Source organism: Hyperolius riggenbachi, chromosome 4 (genome assembly GCF_040937935.1).
Source record: "Hyperolius riggenbachi isolate aHypRig1 chromosome 4, aHypRig1.pri, whole genome shotgun sequence".
NCBI classification, from domain to species: Eukaryota; Metazoa; Chordata; class Amphibia; order Anura; family Hyperoliidae; genus Hyperolius; species Hyperolius riggenbachi.
Genome location: NC_090649.1, coordinates 26,580,211 through 26,602,235, shown reverse-complemented (window position 1 = coordinate 26,602,235; position 22,025 = coordinate 26,580,211). Strand labels below are relative to the sequence as shown.

Here is a 22,025-nt window from a genome sequence, read left to right as displayed (position 1 = left end):
GTCTGGCATAGTGTAAGCAGGAAGTCTGGCATAGTGTGAGCAGGAAGTCGTGCATAGTGTAAGCAGGTAGTCTGGTATAGTGTAAGCAGGAAGTCTGGCATAGTGTTAGCAGGAAGTCTGGTATAGTGTAAGCAGGTAGTCTGGCATAGTGTTAGCAGGAAGTCTGGCATAGTGTTAGCAGGAAGTCTGGCATAGTGTTAGCAGGAAGTCTGGCATAGTGTTAGCAGGAAGTCTGGCATAGTGTTAGCAGGAAGTCTGGCATAGTGTGAGCAGGAAGTCTGAGATAGTGTTAGCAGGAAGTCGTGCATAGTGTTAGCAGGAAGTCTGGCATAGTGTTAGCAGGAAGTCCGGTATAGTGTTAGCAGGAAGTCTGGTATAGTGTAAGCAGGAAGTCTGGTATAGTGTGAGCAGGAAGTCTGGTATAGTGTAAGCAGGAAGTCTGGCATAGTGTTAGCAGGAAGTCTGGTATAGTGTAAGCAGCATAGTGTGACCAGGAAGTCTGGGATAGTGTGAGCAGGAAGTCGTGCATAGTGTTAGCAGGAAGTCTGGCATAGTGTTAGCAGGAAGTCTGGTATAGTGTAAGCAGGAAGTCTGGTATAGTGTTAGCAGGAAGTCTGGCATAGTGTTAGCAGGAAGTCTGGCATAGCGTAAGCAGGAAGTCTGGCATAGTGTGCGCAGGATGTCTGGCATAGTGTAAGCAGGAAGTCTGGCATAGTGTGCGCAGGATGTCTGGCATAGTGTGAGCAGGAAGTCTGGCATAGTGTAAGCAGGATGTCTGCATAGTGTAAGCAGGAAGTCTGGTATAGTGTAAGCAGGATGTCTGGCATAGTGTAAGCAGGAAGTCGTGCATAGTGTGAGCAGGATGTCTGGCATAGTGTAAGCAGGAAGTCTGGCATAGTGTGAGCAGGAAGTCGTGCATAGTGTAAGCAGGTAGTCTGGTATAGTGTAAGCAGGAAGTCTGGTATAGTGTTAGCAGGAAGTCTCGCATAGTGTGAGCAGGAAGTCTGGCATAGTGTGAGCAGGAAGTCTGGCATAGTGTGAGCAGGAAGTCGTGCATGGTGTTAGCAGGAAGTCTGGCATAGTGTAAGCAGGAAGTCTGGCATAGTGTGAGCAGGAAGTCTGGTATAGTGTAAGCAGGAAGTCTGGCATAGTGTTAGCAGGAAGTCTGGCATAGTGTAAGCAGGAAGTCTGGCATAGTGTTAGCAGGAAGTCTGGCATAGTGTTAGCAGGAAGTCTGGCATAGTGTGAGCAGGAAGTCTGGCATAGTGTGAGCAGGAAGTCTGGCATAGTGTGAGCAGGAAGTCTGGCATAGTGTTAGCAGGAAGTCTGGCATAGTGTGAGCAGGAAGTCTGGCATAGTGTGAGCAGGAAGTCGTGCATAGTGTTAGCAGGAAGTCTGGTATAGTGTAAGCAGGAAGTCTGGCATAGTGTAAGCCACGAAGTCTGGTATAGTGTTAGCAGGAAGTCTGGCATAGTGTGAGCAGGAAGTCTGGCATAGTGTGAGCAGGAAGTCTGGTATAGTGTAAGCAGGAAGTCTGGCATAGTGTAAGCAGGAAGTCTGGCATAGTGTAAGCAGGAAGTCTGGCATAGTGTAAGCAGGTAGTCTGGTATTGTGTAAGCAGGAAGTCTGGTATAGTGTAAGCAGGAAGTCTGGTATAGTGTAAGCAGGTAGTCTGGTATAGTGTAAGCAGGAAGTCTGGCATAGTGTAAGCAGGAAGTCTGGCATAGTGTAAGCAGGAAGTCTGGTATAGTGTAAGCAGGAAGTCTGGTATAGTGTAAGCAGGAAGTCTGGCATAGTGTAAGCAGGAAGTCTGGCATAGTGTAAGAAGGAAGTCTGGTATAGTGTAAGCAGGAAGTCTGGCATAGTGTTAGCAGGAAGTCTGGCATAGTGTTAGCAGGAAGTCTGGCATAGTGTGAGCAGGAAGTCTGGGATAGTGTAAGCAGGAAGTCGTGCATAGTGTTAGCAGGAAGTCTGGCATAGCGTTAGCAGGAAGTCTGGCATAGTGTTAGCAGGAAGTCTGGTATAGTGTTAGCAGGAAGTCTGGTATAGTGTAAGCAGGAAGTCTGGTATAGTGTTAGCAGGAAGTCTGGCATAGTGTAAGCAGGAAGTCTGGCATAGTGTGCGCAGGATGTCTGGCATAGTGTAAGCAGGAAGTCTGGCATAGTGTGCGCAGGATGTCTGGCATAGTGTGAGCAGGAAGTCGTGCATAGTGTAAGCATGATGTCTGCGTAGTGTTAGCAGGAAGTCTGGTATAGTGTAAGCAGGATGTCGTGCATAGTGTAAGCAGGAAGTCGTGCATAGTGTGAGCAGGATGTCTGGCATAGTGTAAGCAGGAAGTCTGGCATAGTGTGAGCAGGAAGTCGTGCATAGTGTAAGCAGGTAGTCTGGTATAGTGTAAGCAGGAAGTCTGGCATAGTGTAAGCAGGAAGTCTGGCATAGTGTTAGCAGGAAGTCTGGCATAGTGTGAGCAGGAAGTCTGGCATAGTGTGAGCAGGAAGTCTGGCATAGTGTGAGCAGGAAGTCGTGCATGGTGTTAGCAGGAAGTCTGGTATAGTGTAAGCAGGAAGTCTGGCATAGTGTGAGCAGGAAGTCTGGCATAGTGTAAGCAGGAAGTCTGGCATAGTGTTAGCAGGAAGTCTGGCATAGTGTAAGCAGGAAGTCTGGCATAGTGTTAGCAGGAAGTCTGGCATAGTGTTAGCAGGAAGTCTGGCATAGTGTGAGCAGAAGGTCTGGCATAGTGTGAGCAGGAAGTCTGGCATAGTGTAAGCAGGAAGTCTGGCATAGTGTGAGCAGGAAGTCTGGCATAGTGTGAGCAGGAAGTCGTGCATAGTGTTAGCAGGAAGTCTGGTATAGTGTAAGCAGGAAGTCTGGCATAGTGTAAGCCAGGAAGTCTGGTATAGTGTTAGCAGGAAGTCTGGCATAGTGTTAGCAGGAAGTCTGGCATAGTGTGATCAGGAAGTCTGGCATAGTGTGAGCAGGAAGTCTGGCATAGTGTGAGCAGGAAGTCGTGCATGGTGTTAGCAGTAAGTCTGGCATAGTGTTAGCAGGAAGTCTGGCATAGTGTGAGCAGGAAGTCTGGCATAGTGTGAGCAGGAAGTCTGGCATAGTGTGAGCAGGAAGTCTGGCATAGTGTGAGCAGGAAGTCTGGCATAGTGTTAGCAGGAAGTCTGGTATAGTGTAAGCAGGTAGTCTGGCATAGTGTTAGCAGGAAGTATGGCATAGTGTTAGCAGGAAGTATGGCATAGTGTTAGCAGGAAGTCTGGCATAGTGTGAGCAGGAAGTCTGGCATAGTGTTAGCAGGAAGTCTGGTATAGTGTAAGCAGGAAGTCTGGTATAGTGTAAGCAGGAAGTCTGGCATAGTGTGAGCAGGAAGTCTGGCATAGTGTGAGCAGGAAGTCGTGCATAGTGTAAGCAGGAAGTCTGGCATAGTGTGAGCAGGAAGTCTGGCATAGTGTGAGCAGGAAGTCTGGCATAGTGTGAGCAGGAAGTCTGGCATAGTGTGAGCAGGAAGTCTGGCATAGTGTGAGCAGGAAGTCTGGCATAGTGTGAGCAGGAAGTCTGGCATAGTGTGAGCAGGAAGTCTGGCATAGTGTAAGCAGGTAGTCTGGTATAGTGTAAGCAGGAAGTCTGGTATAGTGTAAGCAGGAAGTCTGGTATAGTGTAAGCAGGTAGTCTGGCATAGTGTAAGCAGGAAGTCTGGCATAGTGTAAGCAGGAAGTCTGGCATAGTGTAAGCAGGAAGTCTGGTATAGTGTAAGCAGGAAGTCTGGTATAGTGTAAGCAGGAAGTCTGGTATAGTGTAAGCAGGAAGTCTGGCATAAAGTAAGCAGGAAGTCTGGCATAGTGTAAGCAGGAAGTCTGGCATAGTGTAAGGAGGAAGTCTGGTATAGTGTAAGCAGGAAGTCGTGCATAGTGTGAGCAGGAAGTCGTGCATAGTGTGAGCAGGAAGTCGTGCATAGTGTGAGCAGGATGTCTGGCATAGTGTAAGCAGGAAGTCTGGCATAGTGTGAGCAGGAAGTCGTGCATAGTGTAAGCAGGTAGTCTGGTATAGTGTAAGCAGGAAGTCTTGTATAGTGTAAGCAGGATGTCTGGTATAGTGTGAGCAGGAAGTCTGGCATAGTGTGAGCAGGAAGTCTGGCATAGTGTGAGCAGGAAGTCTGGCATAGTGTGAGCAGGAAGTCTGGCATAGTGTGAGCAGGAAGTCTGGCATAGTGTGAGCAGGAAGTCTGGCATAGTGTTAGCAGGAAGTCTGTGATAGTGTTAGCAGGAAGTCTGGTATAGTGTAAGCAGGAAGTCTGGTATAGTGTTAGCAGGAAGTCTGGTATAGTGTTAGCAGGAAGTCTGGTATAGTGTAAGCAGGAAGTCTGGAATAGTGTAAGCAGGAAGTCTGGCATAGTGTTAGCAGGAAGTCTGGCATAGTGTGAGCAGGAAGTCTGGCATAGTGTGAGCAGGAAGTCTGGCATAGTGTGAGCAGGAAGTCGTGCATAGTGTTAGCAGGAAGTCTGGTATAGTGTGAGCAGGAAGTCTGGCATAGTGTGAGCAGGAAGTCTGGCATAGTGTGAGCAGGAAGTCGTGCATGGTGTTAGCAGGAAGTCTGGTATAGTGTGAGCAGGAAGTCTGGCATAGTGTGAGCAGGAAGTCTGGCATAGTGTGAGCAGGAAGTCTGGCATAGTGTGAGCAGGAAGTCTGGCATAGTGTAAGCAGGAAGTCTGGCATAGTGTAAGCAGGAAGTCTGGCATAGTGTAAGCAGGTAGACTGGTATTGTGTAAGCAGGAAGTCTGGTATAGTGTAAGCAGGAAGTCTGGTATAGTGTAAGCAGGTAGTCTGGTATAGTGTAAGCAGGAAGTCTGGCATAGTGTAAGCAGGAAGTCTGGCATAGTGTAAGCAGGAAGTCTGGCATAGTGTAAGCAGGAAGTCTGGTATAGTGTAAGCAGGAAGTCTGGCATAGTGTAAGCAGGAAGTCTGGCATAGTGTAATAAGGAAGTCTGGCATAGTGTAAGCAGGAAGTCTGGCATAGTGTTAGCAGGAAGTCTGCATAGTGTAAGCAGGAAGTCTGGCATAGTGTGAGCAGGAAGTCGTGCATAGTGTGAGCAGGATGTCTGGCATAGTGTAAGCAGGAAGTCTGGCATAGTGTGAGCAGGAAGTCGTGCATAGTGTAAGCAGGTAGTCTGGTATAGTGTAAGCAGGAAGTCTTGTATAGTGTAAGCAGGATGTCTGGTATAGTGTGAGCAGGAAGTCTGGCATAGTGTGAGCAGGAAGTCTGGCATAGTGTGAGCAGGAAGTCTGGCATAGTGTGAGCAGGAAGTCTGGCATAGTGTGAGCAGGAAGTCTGGCATAGTGTTAGCAGGAAGTCTGGTATAGTGTAAGCAGGTAGTCTGGCATAGTGTTAGCAGGAAGTCTGGCATAGTGTTAGCAGGAAGTCTGGCATAGTGTTAGCAGGAAGTCTGGCATAGTGTGAGCAGGAAGTCTGGCATAGTGTTAGCAGGAAGTCGTGCATAGTGTGAGCAGGAAGTCGTGCATAGTGTGAGCAGGTAGTCTGGTATAGTGTAAGCAGGAAGTCTGGTATAGTGTTAGCAGGAAGTCTGGTATAGTGTTAGCAGGAAGTCTGGTATAGTGTAAGCAGGAAGTCTGGAATAGTGTAAGCAGGAAGTCTGGCATAGTGTAAGCAGGAAGTCTGGCATAGTGTGAGCAGGAAGTCTGGCATAGTGTGAGCAGGAAGTCTGGCATAGTGTGAGCAGGAAGTCTGGCATAGTGTGAGCAGGAAGTCTGGCATAGTGTGAGCAGGAAGTCGTGCATAGTGTAAGCAGGTAGTCTGGTATAGTGTGAGCAGGAAGTCTGGCATAGTGTGAGCAGGAAGTCGTGCATGGTGTTAGCAGGAAGTCTGGTATAGTGTTAGCAGGAAGTCTGGCATAGTGTGAGCAGGAAGTCTGGCATAGTGTGAGCAGGAAGTCTGGCATAGTGTAAGCAGGAAGTCTGGCATAGTGTAAGCAGGAAGTCTGGCATAGTGTAAGCAGGTAGTCTGGTATAGTGTAAGCAGGAAGTCTGGTATAGTGTAAGCAGGAAGTCTGGCATAGTGTAAGCAGGAAGTCTGGCATAATGTAAGCAGGAAGTCTGGCATAGTGTAAGCAGGAAGTCTGGCATAGTGTAAGCAGGAAGTCTGGCATAGTGTAAGCAGGAAGTCTGGCATAGTGTAAGCAGGAAGTCTGGCATAGTGTAAGCAGGAAGTCTGGCATAGTGTAAGGAGGAAGTCTGGTATAGTGTAAGCAGGAAGTCTGGCATAGTGTGAGCAGGAAGTCTGGCATAGTGTTAGCTGGAAGTCTGCATAGTGTAAGCAGGAAGTCTGGCATAGTGTGAGCAGGAAGTCGTGCATAGTGTGAGCAGGAAGTCGTGCATAGTGTAAGCAGGAAGTCTGGCATAGTGTAAGGAGGAAGTCTGGTATAGTGTAAGCAGGAAGTCTGGCATAGTGTGAGCAGGAAGTCTGGCATAGTGTGAGCAGGAAGTCGTGCATAGTGTAAGCAGGAAGTCTGGCATAGTGTGAGCAGGAAGTCTGGCATAGTGTGAGCAGGAAGTCTGGCATAGTGTGAGCAGGAAGTCTGGTATAGTGTGAGCAGGAAGTCTGGCATAGTGTGAGCAGGAAGTCTGGCATAGTGTGAGCAGGAAGTCTGGCATAGTGTGAGCAGGAAGTCTGGCATAGTGTAAGCAGGTAGTCTGGTATAGTGTAAGCAGGAAGTCTGGTATAGTGTAAGCAGGAAGTCTGGTATAGTGTAAGCAGGTAGTCTGGCATAGTGTAAGCAGGAAGTCTGGCATAGTGTAAGCAGGAAGTCTGGCATAGTGTAAGCAGGAAGTCTGTTATAGTGTAAGCAGGAAGTCTGGTATAGTGTAAGCAGGAAGTCTGGTATAGTGTAAGCAGGAAGTCTGGCATAGTGTAAGCAGGAAGTCTGGCATAGTGTAAGCAGGAAGTCTGGCATAGTGTAAGGAGGAAGTCTAGTATAGTGTAAGCAGGAAGTCGTGCATAGTGTGAGCAGGAAGTCGTGCATAGTGTGAGCAGGAAGTCGTGCATAGTGTGAGCAGGATGTCTGGCATAGTGTAAGCAGGAAGTCTGGCATAGTGTGAGCAGGAAGTCGTGCATAGTGTAAGCAGGTAGTCTGGTATAGTGTAAGCAGGAAGTCTTGTATAGTGTAAGCAGGATGTCTGGTATAGTGTGAGCAGGAAGTCTGGCATAGTGTGAGCAGGAAGTCTGGCATAGTGTGAGCAGGAAGTCTGGCATAGTGTGAGCAGGAAGTCTGGCATAGTGTGAGCAGGAAGTCTGGCATAGTGTTAGCAGGAAGTCTGTGATAGTGTTAGCAGGAAGTCTGGTATAGTGTAAGCAGGAAGTCTGGTATAGTGTTAGCAGGAAGTCTGGTATAGTGTTAGCAGGAAGTCTGGTATAGTGTAAGCAGGAAGTCTGGAATAGTGTAAGCAGGAAGTCTGGCATAGTGTTAGCAGGAAGTCTGGCATAGTGTGAGCAGGAAGTCTGGCATAGTGTGAGCAGGAAGTCTGGCATAGTGTGAGCAGGAAGTCGTGCATAGTGTTAGCAGGAAGTCTGGTATAGTGTAAGCAGGAAGTCTGGCATAGTGTGAGCAGGAAGTCTGGCATAGTGTGAGCAGGAAGTCGTGCATGGTGTTAGCAGGAAGTCTGGTATAGTGTGAGCAGGAAGTCTGGCATAGTGTGAGCAGGAAGTCTGGCATAGTGTGAGCAGGAAGTCTGGCATAGTGTGAGCAGGAAGTCTGGCATAGTGTAAGCAGGAAGTCTGGCATAGTGTAAGCAGGAAGTCTGGCATAGTGTAAGCAGGTAGACTGGTATTGTGTAAGCAGGAAGTCTGGTATAGTGTAAGCAGGAAGTCTGGTATAGTGTAAGCAGGTAGTCTGGTATAGTGTAAGCAGGAAGTCTGGCATAGTGTAAGCAGGAAGTCTGGCATAGTGTAAGCAGGAAGTCTGGCATAGTGTAAGCAGGAAGTCTGGTATAGTGTAAGCAGGAAGTCTGGCATAGTGTAAGCAGGAAGTCTGGCATAGTGTAATAAGGAAGTCTGGCATAGTGTAAGCAGGAAGTCTGGCATAGTGTTAGCAGGAAGTCTGCATAGTGTAAGCAGGAAGTCTGGCATAGTGTGAGCAGGAAGTCGTGCATAGTGTGAGCAGGATGTCTGGCATAGTGTAAGCAGGAAGTCTGGCATAGTGTGAGCAGGAAGTCGTGCATAGTGTAAGCAGGTAGTCTGGTATAGTGTAAGCAGGAAGTCTTGTATAGTGTAAGCAGGATGTCTGGTATAGTGTGAGCAGGAAGTCTGGCATAGTGTGAGCAGGAAGTCTGGCATAGTGTGAGCAGGAAGTCTGGCATAGTGTGAGCAGGAAGTCTGGCATAGTGTGAGCAGGAAGTCTGGCATAGTGTTAGCAGGAAGTCTGGTATAGTGTAAGCAGGTAGTCTGGCATAGTGTTAGCAGGAAGTATGGCATAGTGTTAGCAGGAAGTCTGGCATAGTGTTAGCAGGAAGTCTGGCATAGTGTGAGCAGGAAGTCTGGCATAGTGTTAGCAGGAAGTCGTGCATAGTGTGAGCAGGAAGTCGTGCATAGTGTGAGCAGGTAGTCTGGTATAGTGTAAGCAGGAAGTCTGGTATAGTGTTAGCAGGAAGTCTGGTATAGTGTTAGCAGGAAGTCTGGTATAGTGTAAGCAGGAAGTCTGGAATAGTGTAAGCAGGAAGTCTGGCATAGTGTAAGCAGGAAGTCTGGCATAGTGTTAGCAGGAAGTCTGGCATAGTGTGAGCAGGAAGTCTGGCATAGTGTGAGCAGGAAGTCTGGCATAGTGTGAGCAGGAAGTCGTGCATGGTGTTAGCAGGAAGTCTGGTATAGTGTTAGCAGGAAGTCTGGCATAGTGTGAGCAGGAAGTCTGGCATAGTGTGAGCAGGAAGTCTGGCATAGTGTAAGCAGGAAGTCTGGCATAGTGTAAGCAGGAAGTCTGGCATAGTGTAAGCAGGTAGTCTGGTATAGTGTAAGCAGGAAGTCTGGTATAGTGTAAGCAGGAAGTCTGGCATAGTGTAAGCAGGAAGTCTGGCATAATGTAAGCAGGAAGTCTGGCATAGTGTAAGCAGGAAGTCTGGCATAGTGTAAGCAGGAAGTCTGGCATAGTGTAAGCAGGAAGTCTGGCATAGTGTAAGCAGGAAGTCTGGCATAGTGTAAGCAGGAAGTCTGGCATAGTGTAAGGAGGAAGTCTGGTATAGTGTAAGCAGGAAGTCTGGCATAGTGTGAGCAGGAAGTCTGGCATAGTGTTAGCTGGAAGTCTGCATAGTGTAAGCAGGAAGTCTGGCATAGTGTGAGCAGGAAGTCGTGCATAGTGTGAGCAGGAAGTCGTGCATAGTGTGAGCAGGAAGTCGTGCATAGTGTGAGCAGGATGTCTGGCATAGTGTAAGCAGGTAGTCTGGTATAGTGTAAGCAGGAAGTCTTGTATAGTGTAAGCAGGATGTCTGGCATAGTGTGAGCAGGAAGTCTGGCATAGTGTGAGCAGGAAGTCTGGCATAGTGTGAGCAGGAAGTCTGGCATAGTGTGAGCAGGAAGTCTGGCATAGTGTGAGCAGGAAGTCTGGCATAGTGTGAGCAGGAAGTCTGGCATAGTGTGAGCAGGAAGTCTGGCATAGTGTTAGCAGGAAGTCTGTGATAGTGTTAGCGGGAAGTCTGGTATAGTGTAAGCAGGAAGTCTGGTATAGTGTTAGCAGGAAGTCTGGTATAGTGTTAGCAGGAAGTCTGGTATAGTGTAAGCAGGAAGTCTGGAATAGTGTAAGCAGGAAGTCTGGCATAGTGTTAGCAGGAAGTCTGGCATAGTGTTAGCAGGAAGTCTGGCATAGTGTGAGCAGGAAGTCTGGCATAGTGTGAGCAGGAAGTCTGGCATAGTGTGAGCAGGAAGTCGTGCATAGTGTTAGCAGGAAGTCTGGCATAGTGTAAGCAGGAAGTCTGGCATAGTGTTAGCAGGAAGTCTGGCATAGTGTTAGCAGGAAGTCTGGCATAGTGTGAGCAGGAAGTCGTGCATAGTGTGAGCAGGATGTCTGGCATAGTGTAAGCAGGAAGTCTGAATAGTGTAAGCAGGAAGTCTGGCATAGTGTGAGCAGGAAGTCTGGCATATTGTGAGCAGGATGTCTGGCATAGTGTAAGCAGGAAGTCTGGCATAGTGTGAGCAGGAAGTCGTGCATAGTGTAAGCAGGTAGTCTGAATAGTGTAAGCAGGAAGTCTGGCATAGTGTGAGCAGGAAGTCTTGCATATTGTGAGCAGGATGTCTGGCATAGTGTAAGCAGGAAGTCTGGCATAGTGTGAGCAGGAAGTCGTGCATAGTGTAAGCAGGTAGTCTGGTATAGTGTAAGCAGGAAGTCTGGCATAGTGTTAGCAGGAAGTCTGGCATAGTGTGAGCAGGAAGTCTGGGATAGTGTTAGCAGGAAGTCGTGCATAGTGTAAGCAGGAAGTCTGGCATAGTGTAAGCAGGAAGTCTGGTATAGTGTAAGCAGGAAGTCTGGCATAGTGTAAGCAGGAAGTCTGGCATAGTGTAAGCAGGAAGTCTGGCATAGTGTAAGCAGGTTGTCTGGTATAGTGTAAGCAGGAAGTCTGGTATAGTGTTAGCAGGAAGTCTGGTATAGTGTAAGCAGGATGTCTGGTATAGTGTGAGCCAGGAAGTCTGGCATAGTGTGAGCCAGGAAGTCTGGCATAGTGTTAGCAGGAAGTCGTGCATAGTGTGAGCAGGAAGTCTGGTATAGTGTAAGCAGGAAGTCTGGCATAGTGTAAGCAGGAAGTCTGGCATAGTGTAAGCTAGAAGTCTGGCATAGTGTAAGCAGGAAGTCTGGCATAGTGTAAGCAGGAAGTCTGGCATAGTGTAAGCAGGAAGTTGTGCATAGTGTGAGCAGGAAGTCTGGTATAGTGTAAGCAGGAAGTCTGGTATAGTGTAAGCAGGAAGTCTGGCATAGTGTTAGCAGGAAGTCTGGCATAGTGTGTGCAGGAAGTCTGGCATAGTGTTAGCAGGAAGTCTGGCATAGTGTAAGCAGGAAGTCTGGCATAGTGTAAGCAGGAAGTCTGGCATAGTGTGAGCCAGGAAGTCTGGTATAGTGTAAGCAGGATGTCTGGCATAGTGTTAGCAGGAAGTCGTGCATAGTGTGAGCAGGAAGTCGTGCATAGTGTGAGCAGGAAGTCTGGTATAGTGTTAGCAGGAAGTCTGGTATAGTGTTAGCAGGAAGTCTGGTATAGTGTGCGCAGGATGTCTGGCATAGTGTAAGCAGGAAGTCTGGTATAGTGTGAGCAGGAAGTCGTGCATAGTGTAAGCAGGTAGTCTGGTATAGTGTAAGCAGGAAGTCTGGTATAGTGTAAGCAGGAAGTCTGGCATAGTGTGAGCAGGAAGTCTGGCATAGTGTGAGCAGGAAGTCTGGCATAGTGTTAGCAGGAAGTCTGGCATAGTGTTAGCAGGAAGTCTGTGATAGTGTTAGCAGGAAGTCTGGTATAGTGTAAGCAGGAAGTCTGGTATAGTGTTAGCAGGAAGTCTGGTATAGTGTTAGCAGGAAGTCTGGTATAGTGTAAGCAGGAAGTCTGGAAAAGTGTAAGCAGGAAGTCTGGCATAGTGTTAGCAGGAAGTCTGGCATAGTGTGAGCAGGAAGTCTGGTATAGTGTAAGCAGGAAGTCTGGCATAGTGTAAGCAGGAAGTCTGGCATAGTGTAAGCTAGAAGTCTGGCATAGTGTAAGCAGGAAGTCTGGCATAGTGTAAGCAGGAAGTCTGGCATAGTGTAAGCAGGAAGTTGTGCATAGTGTGAGCAGGAAGTCTGGTATAGTGTAAGCAGGAAGTCTGGTATAGTGTAAGCAGGAAGTCTGGCATAGTGTTAGCAGGAAGTCTGGCATAGTGTGTGCAGGAAGTCTGGCATAGTGTTAGCAGGAAGTCTGGCATAGTGTAAGCAGGAAGTCTGGCATAGTGTAAGCAGGAAGTCTGGCATAGTGTGAGCCAGGAAGTCTGGTATAGTGTAAGCAGGAAGTCTGGTATAGTGTTAGCAGGAAGTCTGGTATAGTGTTAGCAGGAAGTCTGGTATAGTGTGCGCAGGATGTCTGGCATAGTGTAAGCAGGAAGTCTGGTATAGTGTGAGCAGGAAGTCGTGCATAGTGTAAGCAGGTAGTCTGGTATAGTGTAAGCAGGAAGTCTGGTATAGTGTAAGCAGGAAGTCTGGCATAGTGTGAGCAGGAAGTCTGGCATAGTGTGAGCAGGAAGTCTGGCATAGTGTTAGCAGGAAGTCTGGCATAGTGTTAGCAGGAAGTCTGTGATAGTGTTAGCAGGAAGTCTGGTATAGTGTAAGCAGGAAGTCTGGTATAGTGTTAGCAGGAAGTCTGGTATAGTGTTAGCAGGAAGTCTGGTATAGTGTAAGCAGGAAGTCTGGAAAAGTGTAAGCAGGAAGTCTGGCATAGTGTTAGCAGGAAGTCTGGCATAGTGTGAGCAGGAAGTCTGGCATAGTGTGAGCAGGAAGTCTGGCATAGTGTGAGCAGGAAGTCGTGCATAGTGTTAGCAGGAAGTCTGGTATAGTGTAAGCAGGAAGTCTGGCATAGTGTGAGCAGGAAGTCTGGCATAGTGTTAGCAGGAAGTCTGCATAGTGTAAGCAGGAAGTCTGGCATAGTGTGAGCAGGAAGTCGTGCATAGTGTGAGCAGGATGTCTGGCATAGTGTAAGCAGGAAGTCTGGCATAGTGTGAGCAGGAAGTCGTGCATAGTGTAAGCAGGTAGTCTGGTATAGTGTAAGCAGGAAGTCTGGCATAGTGTTAGCAGGAAGTCTGGTATAGTGTAAGCAGGTAGTCTGGCATAGTGTTAGCAGGAAGTCTGGCATAGTGTTAGCAGGAAGTCTGGTATAGTGTTAGCAGGAAGTCTGGCATAGTGTTAGCAGGAAGTCTGGCATAGTGTTAGCAGGAAGTCTGGCATAGTGTGAGCAGGAAGTCTGGGATAGTGTTAGCAGGAAGTCGTGCATAGTGTTAGCAGGAAGTCTGGCATAGTGTTAGCAGGAAGTCTGGTATAGTGTTAGCAGGAAGTCTGGTATAGTGTAAGCAGGAAGTCTGGTATAGTGTGAGCAGGAAGTCTGGTATAGTGTGAGCAGGAAGTCTGGCATAGAGTTAGCAGGAAGTCTGGTATAGTGTAAGCAGCATAGTGTGAGCAGGAAGTCTGGGATAGTGTGAGCAGGAAGTCGTGCATAGTGTTAGCAGGAAGTCTGGCATAGTGTTAGCAGGAAGTCTGGTATAGTGTAAGCAGGAAGTCTGGTATAGTGTAAGCAGGAAGTCTGGTATAGTGTAAGCAGGAAGTCTGGAATAGTGTAAGCAGGAAGTCTGGCATAGTGTTAGCAGGAAGTCTGGCATAGTGTAAGCAGGTAGTCTGGTATAGTGTAAGCAGGAAGTCTGGTATAGTGTAAGCAGGAAGTCTGGAATAGTGTAAGCAGGAAGTCTGGCATAGTGTTAGCAGGAAGTCTGGCATAGTGTGAGCAGGAAGTCTGGCATAGTGTGAGCAGGAAGTCTGGCATAGTGTGAGCAGGAAGTCGTGCATAGTGTTAGCAGGAAGTCTGGTATAGTGTAAGCAGGAAGTCTGGCATAGTGTGAGCAGGAAGTCTGGCATAGTGTTAGCAGGAAGTCTGCATAGTGTAAGCAGGAAGTCTGGCATAGTGTGAGCAGGAAGTCGTGCATAGTGTGAGCAGGATGTCTGGCATAGTGTAAGCAGGAAGTCTGGCATAGTGTGAGCAGGAAGTCGTGCATAGTGTAAGCAGGTAGTCTGGTATAGTGTAAGCAGGAAGTCTGGCATAGTGTTAGCAGGAAGTCTGGTATAGTGTAAGCAGGTAGTCTGGCATAGTGTTAGCAGGAAGTCTGGCATAGTGTTAGCAGGAAGTCTGGCATAGTGTTAGCAGGAAGTCTGGCATAGTGTTATCAGGAAGTCTGGCATAGTGTTAGCAGGAAGTCTGGCATAGTGTGAGCAGGAAGTCTGGGATAGTGTTAGCAGGAAGTCGTGCATAGTGTTAGCAGGAAGTCTGGCATAGTGTTAGCAGGAAGTCTGGTATAGTGTTAGCAGGAAGTCTGGTATAGTGTAAGCAGGAAGTCTGGTATAGTGTGAGCAGGAAGTCTGGTATAGTGTGAGCAGGAAGTCTGGCATAGTGTTAGCAGGAAGTCTGGTATAGTGTAAGCAGCATAGTGTGAGCAAGAAGTCTGGGATAGTGTGAGCAGGAAGTCGTGCATAGTGTTAGCAGGAAGTCTGGCATAGTGTTAGCAGGAAGTCTGGTATAGTGTAAGCAGGAAGTCTGGTATAGTGTTAGCAGGAAGTCTGGCATAGTGTTAGCAGGAAGTCTGGCATAGTGTAAGCAGGAAGTCTGGCATAGTGTGCGCAGGATGTCTGGCATAGTGTAAGCAGGAAGTCTGGCATAGTGTGCGCAGGATGTCTGGCATAGTGTGAGCAGGAAGTCTGGCATAGTGTGAGCAGGATGTCTGCATAGTGTAAGCAGGAAGTCTGGTATAGTGTAAGCAGGATGTCTGGCATAGTGTAAGCAGGAAGTCGTGCATAGTGTGAGCAGGATGTCTGGCATAGTGTAAGCAGGAAGTCTGGCATAGTGTGAGCAGGAAGTCGTGCATAGTGTAAGCAGGTAGTCTGGTATAGTGTAAGCAGGAAGTCTGGTATAGTGTAAGCAGGAAGTCTGGCATAGTGTGAGCAGGAAGTCTGGCATAGTGTGAGCAGGAAGTCTGGCATAGTGTTAGCAGGAAGTCTGGCATAGTGTTAGCAGGAAGTCTGTGATAGTGTTAGCAGGAAGTCTGGTATAGTGTAAGCAGGAAGTCTGGTATAGTGTTAGCAGGAAGTCTGGTATAGTGTTAGCAGGAAGTCTGGTATAGTGTAAGCAGGAAGTCTGGAATAGTGTAAGCAGGAAGTCTGGCATAGTGTTAGCAGGAAGTCTGGCATAGTGTGAGCAGGAAGTCTGGCATAGTGTGAGCAGGAAGTCTGGCATAGTGTGAGCAGGAAGTCGTGCATAGTGTTAGCAGGAAGTCTGGTATAGTGTAAGCAGGAAGTCTGGCATAGTGTGAGCAGGAAGTCTGGCATAGTGTTAGCAGGAAGTCTGCATAGTGTAAGCAGGAAGTCTGGCATAGTGTGAGCAGGAAGTCTGGCATAGTGTGAGCAGGAAGTCTGGCATAGTGTGAGCAGGAAGTCTGCATAGTGTAAGCAGGAAGTCTGGCATAGTGTGAGCAGGAAGTCTGGCATAGTGTGAGCAGGAAGTCTGGCATAGTGTGAGCAGGAAGTCGTGCATAGTGTTAGCAGGAAGTCTGGTATAGTGTAAGCAGGAAGTCTGGCATAGTGTGAGCAGGAAGTCTGGCATAGTGTTAGCAGGAAGTCTGCATAGTGTAAGCAGGAAGTCTGGCATAGTGTGAGCAGGAAGTCGTGCATAGTGTGAGCAGGATGTCTGGCATAGTGTAAGCAGGAAGTCTGGCATAGTGTGAGCAGGAAGTCGTGCATAGTGTAAGCAGGTAGTCTGGTATAGTGTAAGCAGGAAGTCTGGCATAGTGTTAGCAGGAAGTCTGGTATAGTGTAAGCAGGTAGTCTGGCATAGTGTTAGCAGGAAGTCTGGCATAGTGTTAGCAGGAAGTCTGGCATAGTGTTAGCAGGAAGTCTGGCATAGTGTTAGCAGGAAGTCTGGCATAGTGTTAGCAGGAAGTCTGGTATAGTGTAAGCAGGAAGTCTGGAAAAGTGTAAGCAGGAAGTCTGGCATAGTGTTAGCAGGAAGTCTGGCATAGTGTGAGCAGGAAGTCTGGCATAGTGTGAGCAGGAAGTCTGGCATAGTGTGAGCAGGAAGTCTGGTATAGTGTGAGCAGGAAGTCTGGTATAGTGTAAGCAGGAAGTCTGGCATAGTGTTAGCAGGAAGTCTGGTATAGTGTAAGCAGCATAGTGTGACCAGGAAGTCTGGGATAGTGTGAGCAGGAAGTCGTGCATAGTGTTAGCAGGAAGTCTGGCATAGTGTTAGCAGGAAGTCTGGTATAGTGTAAGCAGGAAGTCTGGTATAGTGTTAGCAGGAAGTCTGGCATAGTGTTAGCAGGAAGTCTGGCATAGCGTAAGCAGGAAGTCTGGCATAGTGTGCGCAGGATGTCTGGCATAGTGTAAGCAGGAAGTCTGGCATAGTGTGCGCAGGATGTCTGGCATAGTGTGAGCAGGAAGTCTGGCATAGTGTAAGCAGGATGTCTGCATAGTGTAAGCAGGAAGTCTGGTATAGTGTAAGCAGGATGTCTGGCATAGTGTAAGCAGGAAGTCGTGCATAGTGTGAGCAGGATGTCTGGCATAGTGTAAGCAGGAAGTCTGGCATAGTGTGAGCAGGAAGTCGTGCATAGTGTAAGCAGGTAGTCTGGTATAGTGTAAGCAGGAAGTCTGGTATAGTGTTAGCAGGAAGTCTCGCATAGTGTGAGCAGGAAGTCTGGCATAGTGTGAGCAGGAAGTCTGGCATAGTGTGAGCAGGAAGTCGTGCATGGTGTTAGCAGGAAGTCTGGCATAGTGTAAGCAGGAAGTCTGGCATAGTGTGAGCAGGAAGTCTGGTATAGTGTAAGCAGGAAGTCTGGCATAGTGTTAGCAGGAAGTCTGGCATAGTGTAAGCAGGAAGTCTGGCATAGTGTTAGCAGGAAGTCTGGCATAGTGTTAGCAGGAAGTCTGGCATAGTGTGAGCAGGAAGTCTGGCATAGTGTGAGCAGGAAGTCTGGCATAGTGTGAGCAGGAAGTCTGGCATAGTGTTAGCAGGAAGTCTGGCATAGTGTGAGCAGGAAGTCTGGCATAGTGTGAGCAGGAAGTCGTGCATAGTGTTAGCAGGAAGTCTGGTATAGTGTAAGCAGGAAGTCTGGCATAGTGTAAGCCACGAAGTCTGGTATAGTGTTAGCAGGAAGTCTGGCATAGTGTGAGCAGGAAGTCTGGCATAGTGTGAGCAGGAAGTCTGGTATAGTGTAAGCAGGAAGTCTGGCATAGTGTAAGCAGGAAGTCTGGCATAGTGTAAGCAGGAAGTCTGGCATAGTGTAAGCAGGTAGTCTGGTATTGTGTAAGCAGGAAGTCTGGTATAGTGTAAGCAGGAAGTCTGGTATAGTGTAAGCAGGTAGTCTGGTATAGTGTAAGCAGGAAGTCTGGCATAGTGTAAGCAGGAAGTCTGGCATAGTGTAAGCAGGAAGTCTGGTATAGTGTAAGCAGGAAGTCTGGTATAGTGTAAGCAGGAAGTCTGGCATAGTGTAAGCAGGAAGTCTGGCATAGTGTAAGAAGGAAGTCTGGTATAGTGTAAGCAGGAAGTCTGGCATAGTGTGAGCAGGAAGTCTGGCATAGTGTTAGCAGGAAGTCTGCATAGTGTAAGCAGGAAGTCTGGCTTAGTGTGAGCAGGAAGTCGTGCATAGTGTAAGCAGGTAGTCTGGTATAGTGTAAGCAGGAAGTCTTGTATAGTGTAAGCAGGATGTCTGGTATAGTGTGAGCAGGAAGTCTGGCATAGTGTTAGCAGGAAGTCTGGCATAGTGTTAGCAGGAAGTCTGGCATAGTGTTAGCAGGAAGTCTGGCATAGTGTGAGCAGGAAGTCTGGGATAGTGTAAGCAGGAAGTCGTGCATAGTGTTAGCAGGAAGTCTGGCATAGCGTTAGCAGGAAGTCTGGCATAGTGTTAGCAGGAAGTCTGGTATAGTGTTAGCAGGAAGTCTGGTATAGTGTAAGCAGGAAGTCTGGTATAGTGTTAGCAGGAAGTCTGGCATAGTGTAAGCAGGAAGTCTGGCATAGTGTGCGCAGGATGTCTGGCATAGTGTAAGCAGGAAGTCTGGCATAGTGTGCGCAGGATGTCTGGCATAGTGTGAGCAGGAAGTCGTGCATAGTGTAAGCAGGATGTCTGCGTAGTGTAAGCAGGAAGTCTGGTATAGTGTAAGCAGGATGTCGTGCATAGTGTAAGCAGGAAGTCGTGCATAGTGTGAGCAGGATGTCTGGCATAGTGTAAGCAGGAAGTCTGGCATAGTGTGAGCAGGAAGTCGTGCATAGTGTAAGCAGGTAGTCTGGTATAGTGTAAGCAGGAAGTCTGGCATAGTGTAAGCAGGAAGTCTGGCATAGTGTTAGCAGGAAGTCTGGCATAGTGTGAGCAGGAAGTCTGGCATAGTGTGAGCAGGAAGTCTGGCATAGTGTGAGCAGGAAGTCGTGCATGGTGTTAGCAGGAAGTCTGGTATAGTGTAAGCAGGAAGTCTGGCATAGTGTGAGCAGGAAGTCTGGCATAGTGTAAGCAGGAAGTCTGGCATAGTGTTAGCAGGAAGTCTGGCATAGTGTAAGCAGGAAGTCTGGCATAGTGTTAGCAGGAAGTCTGGCATAGTGTTAGCAGGAAGTCTGGCATAGTGTGAGCAGAAGGTCTGGCATAGTGTGAGCAGGAAGTCTGGCATAGTGTAAGCAGGAAGTCTGGCATAGTGTGAGCAGGAAGTCTGGCATAGTGTGAGCAGGAAGTCGTGCATAGTGTTAGCAGGAAGTCTGGTATAGTGTAAGCAGGAAGTCTGGCATAGTGTAAGCCAGGAAGTCTGGTATAGTGTTAGCAGGAAGTCTGGCATAGTGTTAGCAGGAAGTCTGGCATAGTGTGATCAGGAAGTCTGGCATAGTGTGAGCAGGAAGTCTGGCATAGTGTGAGCAGGAAGTCGTGCATGGTGTTAGCAGGAAGTCTGGCATAGTGTTAGCAGGAAGTCTGGCATAGTGTGAGCAGGAAGTCTGGCATAGTGTGAGCAGGAAGTCTGGCATAGTGTGAGCAGGAAGTCTGGCATAGTGTGAGCAGGAAGTCTGGCATAGTGTTAGCAGGAAGTCTGGTATAGTGTAAGCAGGTAGTCTGGCATAGTGTTAGCAGGAAGTATGGCATAGTGTTAGCAGGAAGTATGGCATAGTGTTAGCAGGAAGTCTGGCATAGTGTGAGCAGGAAGTCTGGCATAGTGTTAGCAGGAAGTCTGGTATAGTGTAAGCAGGAAGTCTGGTATAGTGTAAGCAGGAAGTCTGGCATAGTGTGAGCAGGAAGTCTGGCATAGTGTGAGCAGGAAGTCGTGCATAGTGTAAGCAGGAAGTCTGGCATAGTGTGAGCAGGAAGTCTGGCATAGTGTGAGCAGGAAGTCTGGCATAGTGTGAGCAGGAAGTCTGGCATAGTGTGAGCAGGAAGTCTGGCATAGTGTGAGCAGGAAGTCTGGCATAGTGTGAGCAGGAAGTCTGGCATAGTGTGAGCAGGAAGTCTGGCATAGTGTAAGCAGGTAGTCTGGTATAGTGTAAGCAGGAAGTCTGGTATAGTGTAAGCAGGAAGTCTGGTATAGTGTAAGCAGGTAGTCTGGCATAGTGTAAGCAGGAAGTCTGGCATAGTGTAAGCAGGAAGTCTGGCATAGTGTAAGCAGGAAGTCTGGTATAGTGTAAGCAGGAAGTCTGGTATAGTGTAAGCAGGAAGTCTGGTATAGTGTAAGCAGGAAGTCTGGCATAGTGTAAGCAGGAAGTCTGGCATAGTGTAAGCAGGAAGTCTGGCATAGTGTAAGGAGGAAGTCTGGTATAGTGTAAGCAGGAAGTCGTGCATAGTGTGAGCAGGAAGTCGTGCATAGTGTGAGCAGGAAGTCGTGCATAGTGTGAGCAGGATGTCTGGCATAGTGTAAGCAGGAAGTCTGGCATAGTGTGAGCAGGAAGTCGTGCATAGTGTAAGCAGGTAGTCTGGTATAGTGTAAGCAGGAAGTCTTGTATAGTGTAAGCAGGATGTCTGGTATAGTGTGAGCAGGAAGTCTGGCATAGTGTGAGCAGGAAGTCTGGCATAGTGTGAGCAGGAAGTCTGGCATAGTGTGAGCAGGAAGTCTGGCATAGTGTGAGCAGGAAGTCTGGCATAGTGTGAGCAGGAAGTCTGGCATAGTGTTAGCAGGAAGTCTGTGATAGTGTTAGCAGGAAGTCTGGTATAGTGTAAGCAGGAAGTCTGGTATAGTGTTAGCAGGAAGTCTGGTATAGTGTTAGCAGGAAGTCTGGTATAGTGTAAGCAGGAAGTCTGGAATAGTGTAAGCAGGAAGTCTGGCATAGTGTTAGCAGGAAGTCTGGCATAGTGTGAGCAGGAAGTCTGGCATAGTGTGAGCAGGAAGTCTGGCATAGTGTGAGCAGGAAGTCGTGCATAGTGTTAGCAGGAAGTCTGGTATAGTGTAAGCAGGAAGTCTGGCATAGTGTGAGCAGGAAGTCTGGCATAGTGTGAGCAGGAAGTCGTGCATGGTGTTAGCAGGAAGTCTGGTATAGTGTGAGCAGGAAGTCTGGCATAGTGTGAGCAGGAAGTCTGGCATAGTGTGAGCAGGAAGTCTGGCATAGTGTGAGCAGGAAGTCTGGCATAGTGTAAGCAGGAAGTCTGGCATAGTGTAAGCAGGAAGTCTGGCATAGTGTAAGCAGGTAGACTGGTATTGTGTAAGCAGGAAGTCTGGTATAGTGTAAGCAGGAAGTCTGGTATAGTGTAAGCAGGTAGTCTGGTATAGTGTAAGCAGGAAGTCTGGCATAGTGTAAGCAGGAAGTCTGGCATAGTGTAAGCAGGAAGTCTGGCATAGTGTAAGCAGGAAGTCTGGTATAGTGTAAGCAGGAAGTCTGGTATAGTGTAAGCAGGAAGTCTGGCATAGTGTAAGCAGGAAGTCTGGCATAGTGTAATAAGGAAGTCTGGCATAGTGTAAGCAGGAAGTCTGGCATAGTGTTAGCAGGAAGTCTGCATAGTGTAAGCAGGAAGTCTGGCATAGTGTGAGCAGGAAGTCGTGCATAGTGTGAGCAGGATGTCTGGCATAGTGTAAGCAGGAAGTCTGGCATAGTGTGAGCAGGAAGTCGTGCATAGTGTAAGCAGGTAGTCTGGTATAGTGTAAGCAGGAAGTCTTGTATAGTGTAAGCAGGATGTCTGGTATAGTGTGAGCAGGAAGTCTGGCATAGTGTGAGCAGGAAGTCTGGCATAGTGTGAGCAGGAAGTCTGGCATAGTGTGAGCAGGAAGTCTGGCATAGTGTGAGCAGGAAGTCTGGCATAGTGTTAGCAGGAAGTCTGGTATAGTGTAAGCAGGTAGTCTGGCATAGTGTTAGCAGGAAGTATGGCATAGTGTTAGCAGGAAGTCTGGCATAGTGTTAGCAGGAAGTCTGGCATAGTGTGAGCAGGAAGTCTGGCATAGTGTTAGCAGGAAGTCGTGCATAGTGTGAGCAGGAAGTCGTGCATAGTGTGAGCAGGTAGTCTGGTATAGTGTAAGCAGGAAGTCTGGTATAGTGTTAGCAGGAAGTCTGGTATAGTGTTAGCAGGAAGTCTGGTATAGTGTAAGCAGGAAGTCTGGAATAGTGTAAGCAGGAAGTCTGGCATAGTGTAAGCAGGAAGTCTGGCATAGTGTTAGCAGGAAGTCTGGCATAGTGTGAGCAGGAAGTCTGGCATAGTGTGAGCAGGAAGTCTGGCATAGTGTGAGCAGGAAGTCTGGCATAGTGTGAGCAGGAAGTCGTGCATAGTGTAAGCAGGTAGTCTGGTATAGTGTGAGCAGGAAGTCTGGCATAGTGTGAGCAGGAAGTCGTGCATGGTGTTAGCAGGAAGTCTGGTATAGTGTTAGCAGGAAGTCTGGCATAGTGTGAGCAGGAAGTCTGGCATAGTGTGAGCAGGAAGTCTGGCATAGTGTAAGCAGGAAGTCTGGCATAGTGTAAGCAGGAAGTCTGGCATAGTGTAAGCAGGTAGTCTGGTATAGTGTAAGCAGGAAGTCTGGTATAGTGTAAGCAGGAAGTCTGGCATAGTGTAAGCAGGAAGTCTGGCATAATGTAAGCAGGAAGTCTGGCATAGTGTAAGCAGGAAGTCTGGCATAGTGTAAGCAGGAAGTCTGGCATAGTGTAAGCAGGAAGTCTGGCATAGTGTAAGCAGGAAGTCTGGCATAGTGTAAGCAGGAAGTCTGGCATAGTGTAAGGAGGAAGTCTGGTATAGTGTAAGCAGGAAGTCTGGCATAGTGTGAGCAGGAAGTCTGGCATAGTGTTAGCTGGAAGTCTGCATAGTGTAAGCAGGAAGTCTGGCATAGTGTG

The 22,025-nt window shown here is 48.0% G+C and overlaps 1 protein-coding gene across 9 annotated transcripts in view; it reads left to right on the top strand.

The window, feature by feature from the left end:
- The window catches only part of LOC137571141 (DNA (cytosine-5)-methyltransferase 3A), a 558,436-nt gene that overhangs the window by 263,382 nt on the left and 273,029 nt on the right, over window positions 1-22,025 (top strand). The window lies entirely within an intron of this gene.